The sequence below is a fragment of the Oncorhynchus nerka genome, linkage group LG27, assembly GCF_034236695.1.
Source record: "Oncorhynchus nerka isolate Pitt River linkage group LG27, Oner_Uvic_2.0, whole genome shotgun sequence".
Taxonomy (NCBI): Eukaryota; Metazoa; Chordata; class Actinopteri; order Salmoniformes; family Salmonidae; genus Oncorhynchus; species Oncorhynchus nerka.
The window spans coordinates 26,956,932-26,968,930 of record NC_088422.1 but is presented as its reverse complement, the minus strand read 5'-3'; positions in this window follow the sequence as shown (position 1 = coordinate 26,968,930).

Here is an 11,999-nt window from a genome sequence, read left to right as displayed (position 1 = left end):
CAACTATTAAGCATTCTTTGTAATGAGCACACTTGCGACCCCGCCTCAACCTCTAGGTTGGCAGCAAACTGAACTTCCTGCCACGTCATCAGCTCAGTGAGCGTGACAGAGATCAGCCACTGTAAGTTACTGTGAATTTCACAATAACTACTTCCAGCAAACTGACAGTAACTTATTCAAAAATAAACATGACTTCCCGGTGACCAACGGCCATCTTTCTTACTGGAAAATGCACAGTAACGTCTTAACAGTGCAGCTCTTGATTGTCACAACTTTTTTAGAAATATTGTAGAACTGGGAGTGGACAAATGCAGTGCACAACCTTTATCAACATAATGATAAAACATCTTAAACACTTCCACTAACACAAATACAACATCTTTTAGACCATACCCCCAAATATGCTAATGAGCCACCTCCAACACACCACCTACATTTCAAAGTGCAGTGAAAGTAAGGTAAACAACAACAAGTTATTTGACAACAATAACACATTGATTCTACTGTAATAATACTGTATTTCTTCTGCAACTCAGTAGCCGGTAACTTACTTTTAAATTACAGGTCATTTTTAACAGTGTATACCATAAGCACATCTGAAGTATCCTATAAATATAACCAGGGTTGGGGAGTAATGGATTATAAAAAAAAATGGTAACTGTAATCCGTTACATTACCAGCAAAAATGTTGTAATCAGATTATAGATACTTTTGAAAACTAGATATTTGACACTTCGCTCTTTTCTCAATGACATTCAAATCAACGTTGAAAAAAGGTGCAAGTTTAAGTTTGTTCCACCTGAGCGAGTCTGACCAAGTCAGAGACCACTGTGATGACACACCAAATGTGTTTGATGGATCGCGGGAAAAGAGCAGGAATAGGCTTTTGTAGGCTACAGTCCAAGCTATGATGAAAATTACAGAACTCTCTCATCTTTTTAAGTGGGAGAACTTGCACAATTGGTGGCTGACTAAATACTTTTTTGCCCCACTGTATTGCCAGCTATGTAAACTTTAACATTGATGTCATTCAATTGGTATATAAGTTTTTGTCTTCTTCTAATGCCTCTTAAGGGGAATAGCCAATAACTAAGTAAAGTAATCTAAAAGTAACGGAATGTAATCAGATTACGTTACTGAGTTTGGGTAATCCAAAAGTTACATTACTGATTACAATTTTGGACATGTAACTAGTAACTGTAACAGATTATATTTAGAAAGTAATCTACTGAACCCTGAGTTTAACTGTAGAACCCGTCATTGGTTTTACCTGGAACTAGAGGGTTCTTCATGAGAGGGTTCTAAATGGAACTAAAAAAAATTCCCCTACCCACTGGGACAAATCAAAGGGTTTTACATGGCACCCAAAAGAGACAAGTGAAATCATTTCTATAAATTCTAATATTTGCCACACCCACAGATTTAGTGGTGTAGCAGGAAATTCAGGTTGCTGGCAATGGCCTGGTTGTGAGTTCAAATCCCAAGTGAGGTTGATTCCAAATAATCAGAATTTTGCTGGTCTGAAAAACCACGGCCATCATTATCATATTTCCCAGCATGCTCTATTACAGTTAGATTTTTTGTTGTTGTTGTTTTTGTTGTTTGTTTCAATATCTGTGTTTTGATTGATTAATTCATTAGTTTATCTTATGCTACACAAAGATAAGTAACATACATTTTTCTAAACTAATCCAAATTGTTAATTGGACTGATTGCACCTATCACTGAAATGGTTGTTCCAATGATGATGGTTTATGTAGTCTCATATATGTCACTTTTTTTTCTGGCAATCATTCTGAATGCAGATTGTGGGAGTCCACTCTGGCTGGATTCCAAAAGAAATTAAACAATCACTTTGCAAGCCAGCGTTATATATGACTTTATGCTGGTGTCATGACGTTGGCCTGGGGGTAGGTTTATGACAGTCATAAATACCTATTCTCCCCTTTTTCCTCTCTCTACCCTACTGATGTGAAATTTGAAAACCTCTTGGTTAACATAGAGATTCTGGGAACATCAGAAGGTGGGGGGAAATTAACTATATTCTGGTAATCCGACTAATTGAACATATGCGGTGGTACTTAATGAATATGATGTCAGTTCGGTTGTCATCTGAGACATTCTCATCGATGATAGGATGACATAAACTCTACAGTGGAAAGTCTACACATCAGAGTTATTGGATTCACATGGAATTGTTGTTCAATATAAATGTTTGAATATAAAATTATTGGTGAAGAGAAATGTAATTTTAGCTTCCAAATGAGAGATTTTGGTTTTCATAAGGTTAGGGCTCTGCTCAATCAGTGGCCTGCCCCTGTGAAGAGACATGGGTTATAAAACTTTTCAGACACACCCTTCTCGCTCCACTATATAAAGCCTTGACGACAATATAACCTCCTGTTCTAAGTATGTGAGGTCTGCAGCCTCTGCGTTAAAAGGCCTAACATGTCAACTACAGAACTAAGCCAACCTCAGCGTGAGCTTTGGTTGCGAATGGTATGAACTTTGAACTCTTATTCACTTCAGAAGTGATACCTCCTAGCCGTTGAGTTAGCAACAGTAGCTGCAAACGCGGGCTAGGAAAGAACAGACAGAGTATCCCGTCTATCACACAACGACGTTACTACAACGTATCCAATTGACCACCAGAGGCATTCTTCAAAGGACAAAGGACTCAGTTTGGCAACACAGCCTTCCATCTACCACCAACCTAACGAAGCGCAGCTCAGAGTAAATATTTATTGTATTTTCCTTTTCCAAATGGGCGGTAATTTAGAATGCATAAGATACTGTATTTACGATAGCACAGCTTCTCCCTTTGTCCCTCAGTCTTCCCGCTCTTTCACTCAAACCCAGCCCCTTTTCTTTTGTGTAACCAGCTGTCATATCTGTTCCGCCCGCTAGGGATGTTTTCCTTTGTAATTTGTAATCAAGGTGTGATTCATTCTTTGTATATGTAATTCTGTGTGATTAGTTAGGTATTTAGTAAATAAATAATTAAACCCAATTTTATATTGCTGATTCAACTTGTTAGCCAGGGTTTGTGAAGAACCAAGAATTTACTTTCAGATGAGACTGAATTAAGGTGATGATTAATATTGACTGCTATTGATGTAAAATATTACTAGGTCTTTAAGAGTTTATTCGGAAGATAACAGCTCTATAAATATTATTTTGTGGTGCCCGACTCTCTAGTTAATTACATTTACATGATTAGCTCAATCAGGTAATATTAATTACGGAGAAAGGATTTTATAGAATAGCATGTCATATCACTTAATCCGGCATAGCCAAAGACACGACACTGGTTTTGCTTTAGCTTGTGCTGGTCACCAGTGTATGAAAAACACAGTGAAGGCTGGTCAACAGTGAAAACACACTTAAGGCTGGTCTGACAGTGAAAACACAACAAAGGCTGGTCACCAATGAAAACACAAGGAAGGCTGGTCACCAGCAATAACCCAATGAAGGCTGGTCTGTCAGCATAACCAGCTAGATTATGCTAGTCTGCCAGCATAACCAGCTAGACCATGCTGGTCAGACCAGCTTGACAAGCTAGACCAGAGAAATAGAAGTGCAGACAATGTAAGTAACGTGATCTATTTTCATTTAACTGTTAACTCAGAGGGTATTGTCAGCAATAATCATATGGCCATAGAAATGAATTACACTGTTTGCACTGAAACTGTCTGCCTTAGGAAGAAGCCCACTGTGGGCAGCACACTCAGTACCATTGGCTCAAATGTAAATGCCATTGACATGTCAGATGAAGTAGAAGTAATATGGCTACAGGTCCTCTCAAAAATAATCTTCAAGCTGTAACCGATGCCTGTAATCTGGTTCAGGTTATCTGTCAACCTACCAGGGTATTTACAAACAGAACAGGATTGAAATCCTCCACGTCTATTGACCACATCTTTACTAATATGGCAGAAATCTGCTCTAAAGCAGTATCCACACCCATCGGATGTAGTTGTCATAACATAATAGCCATATCTAGAAAAAACTCAGTTCTAAAGACTGGACCTAAAATTGTGTATAAGCAATCATATGAATGGTTTTGCAATGATTTCTATGTCAAAGATGTGAAAAATATTTGTTGGTCTCTTATTTGTATTGAGGAACAACCTGATGCCACACTTGAATCATTTATTAAAGAGCTTCTTCCAGTTACAGACAGGCCTGCAGCCATGAAGAAACTGACTGTTAGCACTGCCAAATCCCATGGATAGATGATGAATTAAACATCTGTATGGCTGAGAGGGATGAGGCAAAGGGAATAGAAAATAAGTCTGACAACACAGCAGATTGGAAAACATACAGTAAATTGAGAAATCACGTAACTAAACAAAATGAAGAAGAAACTATACTATGGAACAAAGATACATTCTATAAAGAATGATAGTAAAAATCTCTGGAGTACCTTAAATGAAATTCTAGCCAAAAAAATCTGACTCAGCTCCATCCTTCATTGAGGCAGATGGCTTGTTCATGACAAAATCCTTTGACATTGCCAACCACTTTAATAACTTTTTTTGGACAAGATTAGCAAACTTAGTAAAGACACGCAAACAACAAATGCTGAGTCTTCATATTCATGCATAACGGGCCAAATAATGAAAGACAAGCAGTGTCGTTTTGAGTTCTGCAAAGTTGGTGTAACAGAGGTGAACAAAGTTGTTGCTGTAGGAGAGGTGAACAAAGTTGTTGCTGTAGGAGAGGTGAACAAAGTTGTTGGTGTAGGAGAGGTGAACAAAGTTGTTGGTGTAGCAGAGGTGAACAAAGTTGTTGCTGTAGGAGAGGTGAACAAAGTTGTTGCTGTAGGAGAGGTGAACAAAGTTGTTGGTGTAAGAGAGGTGAACAAAGTTGTTGGTGTAGCAGAGATGAACAAAGTTGTTGCTGTAGGAGAGGTGAACAAAGTTGTTGCTGTAGGAGAGGTGAACAAAGTTGTTGCTGTAGGAGAGGTGAACAAAGTTGTTGGTGTAAGAGAGGTGAACAATGTTGTTGGTGTAGGAGAGGTGAACAAAGTTGTTGCTGTAGGAGAGGTGAACAAAGTTGTTGGTGTAGGAGAGGTGAACAAAGTTGTTGCTGTAGGAGAGGTGAACAAAGTTGTTGCTGTAGGAGAGGTGAACAAAGTTGTTGCTGTAGGAGAGGTGAACAAAGTTGTTGGTGTAAGAGAGGTGAACAAAGTTGTTGGTGTAGCAGAGATGAACAAAGTTGTTGCTGTAGGAGAGGTGAACAAAGTTGTTGCTGTAGGAGAGGTGAACAAAGTTGTTGCTGTAGGAGAGGTGAACAAAGTTGTTGGTGTAGGAGAGGTGAACAAAGTTGTTGCTGTAGGAGAGGTGAACAAAGTTGTTGGTGTAAGAGAGGTGAACAATGTTGTTGGTGTAGGAGAGGTGAACAAAGTTGTTGCTGTAGGAGAGGTGAACAAAGTTGTTGGTGTAGGAGAGGTGAACAAAGTTGTTGCTGTAGGAGAGGTGAACAAAGTTGTTGCTGTAGGAGAGGTGAACAAAGTTGTTGCTGTAGGAGAGGTGAACAAAGTTGTTGCTATCCATAAATAAGGACAAGCATCCTGGTACCGACAACCTGGATGGTAAATTGCTGAAGTTGGTAGCAGAATACGTTGGGACTCCTGTTTGCTACATCTTCCGTTTAAGTCTAGATGATGGTGTGTGCCCTCGGCAAAGGTCATTCCACTGCCCAATAATAGAAAAGCACCATTTAATGGTTCAAACAACCGACCAATCAGCCTGTTACCTGTGCTTAGCAAACTTTTGGAAAAGCGTACTTATATGGAAGGGCACTCAACATGTTTGGCACTCACCGATGACTGATGATTGGCTGACAGATATTGATAATAATAAGATTGTGGGAGCTGTTTTGTTAGATTTCAGTGCAGCTTTTGATCACAACCTATTGCTGAAGAATCGTAGGTGTTATGGATTTACAGTACATCATCTGCCTTATCATGGATTGAGAGTTAACTATTTAATAGAACACAGAGGGTTTTATTTAATGGAAGCCTCTCTAATGCAAATTCGGTTGAGTGTGGTGTACTGCAGGGCAGCTAGATTTGGACGTTATTGTTATCTGTTTTTACTAATGATCTTCCACTGACCTTGAAAAAAGCCTGTGTGTCTATGTATGCTGACGACTCAATTGCATATGTTACGCCCCTGAAAACAGGGGAGAAATAATCACGAGAGTGATACGTGTTGTATTCTCAAGTCAACATTTAGTTCAATGAGAAAAAGACCGCGAATTTCCCCAGGAATATGGGTGGAGACCAGAGCAATCGATCTCCGGCTCATAGATTAAAAGCATTTCGTAGATCACAGATTAACACTTTTAGGCACCACAAAATAAAGTAATCAATATAACGTTTACACATTACTCTCACAATTCGTACCCTTTGACAGATTTGAACTTTAACACAATTATATGAATGTTATCAATCTCTATCAACTAATACTGAATGCATATTTTAACCTTAGATGTTTTAAGATCCTCACATACTATGAACTTACTAATACTTTTCAATGTATAACAGGCTATGAATATGTCCTTTAACCTGTCACACTCTCCCCGACAAAATAAATGTTGTCCCAACATTACCAACATTGTCTTCTTCAACAGTTCGTATGCACTGGACCTAGAAAATCCTCTTCTGTAAGGTAGTACTTGAGCAGAAGTCACGGGTCACAGTTCAAATATAACTAACAAGTTATATTCACAGTCCATATCTGTTGACCAGCTATATAACATAAGCAGTATTTTCTCATACTATTGATCAACAGTCCATCAATTTTAATGATCTATATGCATAGTCTGTAAATTGTCTCTTTTGACAGTCTGTGAAATCTGACAGTAGTCCATGGTCAAACATGTCAACTCTGTAGCCTCATGTTTGTTGAAGCCCATACATGTAAGGTGGCTGAAAGTAACATTGCTGTAGTGATGGCAGCCATGGAACCAGTCCTGGTGCAGAGTAGACAGGGAACAACTGTGGCTGTGGCTGTATACTGTAGCAGGAAGGGATACCAAGCTGATCATAGGTGATACGTCTTGGAGGGTGTCTCTCTCTTGTGGCAGCTGGTAGGCTGGTTCCTCAGGTTCAGCAGCATCAGTATATGAAGGAAAGGCACTTGGTGGACGATCATCAGGCAAATTTTCAGCAGGCAAGTTAATCTCCTCAGCAGGTAGGTCTTTAACTGTTGTCTCCTCCAGCCGCTTTTCAACAAGAGGCTGTGCTGGTAGTGTATAAGGGACTGGCACTGCAACTGTCTGTTTCACTGTTGGGGTCTGTGTTCCCACTCTCTCGCTGGTTCAGCATTCCTCTCCTCAGGTACTGTAGGAGATGTGGGAACCTGTAGCGGATCATGATGAAGGTCATATTCATCCCCACTGTCTTCATCAGAATCTAGAGTCTGTGATGCAGGCTGGTGTCTCCTCGTTTTCTGACTTTTGTCCACTTTGGTCATTTCTGGTTGTGTCTCAAAAGGTAAGTGGTCACAGGACATGAGCAGATTTCTGTGCAGGACCCTGGAGCGTCCCCTACCCTTTTCTGGTCTCAATTCATAAATCGGCAGGTCTGAACCCATTTGTCTCACCACTGTGTGAATTGTATCTTCCCAATAGTTACGGAGTTTTCCTGGTCCTCCTCTTGGTGTCAGGTTTTTAATCAGAACTCGCTCGCCAGGCTGTAGCACTGAACTCCTAACTTTAGTGTCATAGTACTTCTTACTTCTTTCAGCGGCTTTCTGAGCATTTTCATTTGCAATGGCGTATGCTTCTTCCATCCCTCGTTTCCAGTTCTCCACGTATTCTCGCTGGTTACTGGAACCTGCCTCTGTGCACAATCCAAAGAGCATATCAACTGGAAGCCTGGGTGATCTCCCAAACAGAAGATAAAATGGTGAATAGCCAGTCACTTAGCAACGGGTGCAGTTATAGGCATAAACCAGTTTGTTCAGAGACTCCTTCCAATTTGACTTTTGTGTCTCAGTTAGTGTCTTTAACATTTGCAACAATGTTCTGTTCATGCGTTCCGCTTGACCGTTTCCCATCGGGTGATAGGGTGTTGTCCTGGACCCCGCCATGCCACTGAGTTTCTTTAACTGATGGAACAACTGATTTTCAAATTCTCCCCTTGGTCATGGTGGATGCGGGACGGGAACCCAAACTTCAGGGCAAAATCATTGAAGATGAGATTTGCAGCAGTTTTACCTGACTTTGATGTGGTGGCGTAGGCTTGAGTGAAACGTGTAAAATGATCAACAATCACGAGGATGTACTCATATCCTCCTTTGCATCTGTCGAGATGAAGGAAGTCTATACATACCAGTTCAAATGGCTGTGTTGTCACAATGTTTGTCAGAGGAGCTCTTGTTGCATGGGCTGGCCTTTTCTGCTTGACACAGCTACAAGTTTTAGTCACATAGTGCTCGATGTCAGATTGCATATATGGCCAGAAGAAGCGGTCACGTACTAGTGATACAGTGCGGTCAGTACCTTGGTGTCCCATGTTATTGTGCAACTCTTCCATCACTTTACCTTTGTACTGCTCTGGTAGAATTAACTGCTTGCGGGCTGTAGTGATTCTGTACCAAATGCCATCACTGTCTATTGTCAATTTGTCCCATTCTCTGAATAGGCATTTTGTCTTTGGACTGAATTTCTTTTGCTCTTTAACTGGCGGTTTGGAACCCGACAGTTTGAAATTGAGCACAGGACGGATGACTGGATCAGATTCTTGTGCTTCTCTAATCCCATCTTTTGGGATCGAGCTGGTTGTTGCAGTGGTTGTCTCACCTTCAGCTGATACTGACATAGATGCAGCTGAAAATGACCAAGGTACAACAGCCTCTTTCTGTACCTCAACTGCTTGTATCGTGGCGGCGATGGTGTCTGGTGGAAGCTCCTCAGAACATTCTCTCATCAGTGACTCTACATCCAGTGGCATCCTTGACAAAGCATCTGCATCACCGTTCTCTCTGCCTGGCCTGTACTTTATTGTAAAGTGGAAATCAGCCAAGTCTGCAACCCACCTGGAAGTGGTTGCGTTCAGTTTTGCAGTAGACAGAATGTAGCAGAGCGGGTTGTTATCGCTGTATACAGTGAAGGTGGGAGCATAGTACAAATAGTCATGGAACTTATCAGTGATTGCCCATTTTAGAGCTAGAAATTCTAGCTTGCTCGAGTGGTAGTGATAGTTCTTCTCAGCTGCTGTTAAGGTTCGAGAGCCATAAGCAATGACCCTAAGCTTCCCCTCTTGCTTTTGATAAAGAACTGCTCCCAAGCCTTGGTGTGACGCATCAGTGTGTACAACAAATGGCTGAGTGAAATCAGGGAAACCTAAAACTGGTGGGTGAAGCAAACACTCAATCAGCTGTTCAAGTGCCTGTTGATGCTGGTCAGTCCACAGGATTGGCTTGTTTGAGGGCACCACATGACTTACTTTCTTTGTTTTTGTTTTCCGTGGGTGGTCAGGTAATTTCTCTGAATCTGCTTTCAGGAGGTCATACAGGCAGCTGGCACTCCTAGAAAAGTCTTTGATGTACTGCCTGTAGTACGTGAGTAAACCAAGCATTTTTCTGAGCTGGCCCACAGTCTCTGGTCTGATTTCTTTCAATGCTCTTACTGCTTCAAAATCGGCTGGGTCAACTCGGCTGCCCTCTGCAGACACTATTCTGCCCAAATAACGGACCTGGGGTTTAAAGAGATCACACTTACTTGGTTTGAGTTTAATGCCATACTCTCTGAGACGCTGCAAAACTTTTCGCACATCATTCACATGGCTGTTGAATGTTTTACTGAAAACTAGCGTGTCGTCAGATAAGGAATGCAGATGTTATCCCGGAGCCCTTCCAAACACTCCTCCATACACCGCTGAAAAGCTGCAGGAGCGTTCATGAGGCCGAATGGCATACGTATCCACTCATAGAGTCCCCACGGTGTCACAAATGCTGTCAGTGGTCTGCTTTCTTCAGAGATGAACCCCTGGTGATACGCTTTCCCCTGATCTAAGAGGGAGAACCAGGAATTACCACCTAAACTGTCCATGATGTCTTGGACCCGAGGGATGGGCTGGCGGTCGGGATGTGTCTTTCTGTTCAGATCTCTGTAATCTATACACAACCGGAGGGTCCCGTCCTTCTTACGAACGCACACGACAGGTGAGGAATATGAAGAGTTTGACTTCCTAACCCAGCCCTGGACTATGAGGTCATAAATGTAACCCTTCATCTCCTGATACAGTGGCCTGGGCACTGACATGTATGTGCGCTTTACTGGTTCAGAGTCCTTTAGAGAAATAGTCATTTTCAATCGTTCAATGCAGCCAATGTCATTGTCTGATCTGGAGAAGGATTGACACTCTTCTCTAAGCATTTTCCTAACAACCTCTCTCTGTTCTTCGGTTAGGTGAGTTAAACCTACTGGTGGATCCCACTGTTCAGTATCAGTACATGGGGTTCGAACGCTGGTGTGATTCACTGTGGCTGAGGTGACAGTTTTTTCATAGACTTGGGCAGGTAACACAGTCATAATGGTTTGTACTGTACCGATTATTGTGCGTCCTAGCAGGGCAATGTCGTGGTCAGTGGGGTTAGAGACATCAAGCAGGATAACTGGAAAACCACCTTTACTGACTTTGACTAGTGTGTCAAAGAACTCAAGGTCATCTGGCCACTGCGGGTTCAGGTCTGGCTGGAAAAGCATTGTCATGTCATCTTTGAAAGGCTGGGAAGCTACACGGCACTCAATCTGAATGCTACTGTGTTTTGGTACAGCAACCTTCTCTTTCTTGGTTTTCACTGCGTATTCATCTGTCTGTTCTGCGCTAACAGCCTGTATAAAAGCCCTCACCTTGTTTCTTTTGAGGCTTGGGAAAGCTGTTTTTACTGTACTGTATAGTTTAGTCTTTTCGGTCATTGTCAGGATGTGCTCGATAACATTGAAACCTATGATGGGATGAGATAGGTGACAGCCTTTCATTACCAGCACTGGGATGATCAGTTCCTTTGTTTGGTCAGTTTCAGAGGCTAGACGAAAAGTTGTTTCAATCCATCCCAGGTACGGCATTTCAGTCCCATTTGCTGCAGTCAACCTTAGATCATCAGGTGAGTCCAGGATTTCTGAAACATCTCTCAGCCTTGCGTTTGGGAGAGATTCCTCTTTCCATCGTTCATCAATGACCGATACCTGAGAGCCTGTGTTCCATAAAGCTTGGAGGTGGTGGCGATTCAGGTGACACTCAATAAGGCACTGTCTGCCGACTAGCGAGGTGACCTTACGGGGTGGCAACCTTGAGCTAGGGATGGTAAGGAGTGGGCATTTTCCTCTGTGCAGGAAAACCTTTCACTGGTAGAGTCACTTTTCAGGTGAGTGCATTTTTCCTTATGTTTAGTCCAATGTTGGTTTTGACATACTTTGGAACAGTACAGTGTCTCTTTACATGATGAACATTGTTTCAGGTTCTCAAATGACTCTTCTCTGGCACAATTTGCACATTTCTGGGACTTTTTGGTAGCTACGGTTAACACTCGTCCCTCAGCGGTAACCCGTTTCGTTTAAAGGGGCCTCCCTTGATGGTCTGGCTCCCGGATTTTACATCCAGCTTGAAAATGTTCTCCACTCCCACATCGGAAGCAGTGTGTGCAGCGTGCATCTGTTCTGGCCTGCTGGCAGACAAAACACCTCCTTGGAGCTTGAGCAGAGTGGTTGGTATACCGGTTAGGTGCATATTGATGCTGTGCAGGGTCAAGTGCTTGGGACCGACTGTAGTTGCTGTAATACTGCTGCTGGGAAACAGGTGGCTGGGGGTCCCTATCTGGCCTCCTAACTGGGGTGGGGCATAGGCACAAGGCTGTGACTGAAACATAGGCTGCTGTAATGTCTCCTTAATCTGAGCAATCTCTGCACTGAGACCTTTTAGAGAAGCTACACCTGTCTTAAGTTCAGCTAACTCTGTTAACAGTTCTGCGGGTATCGTAGCT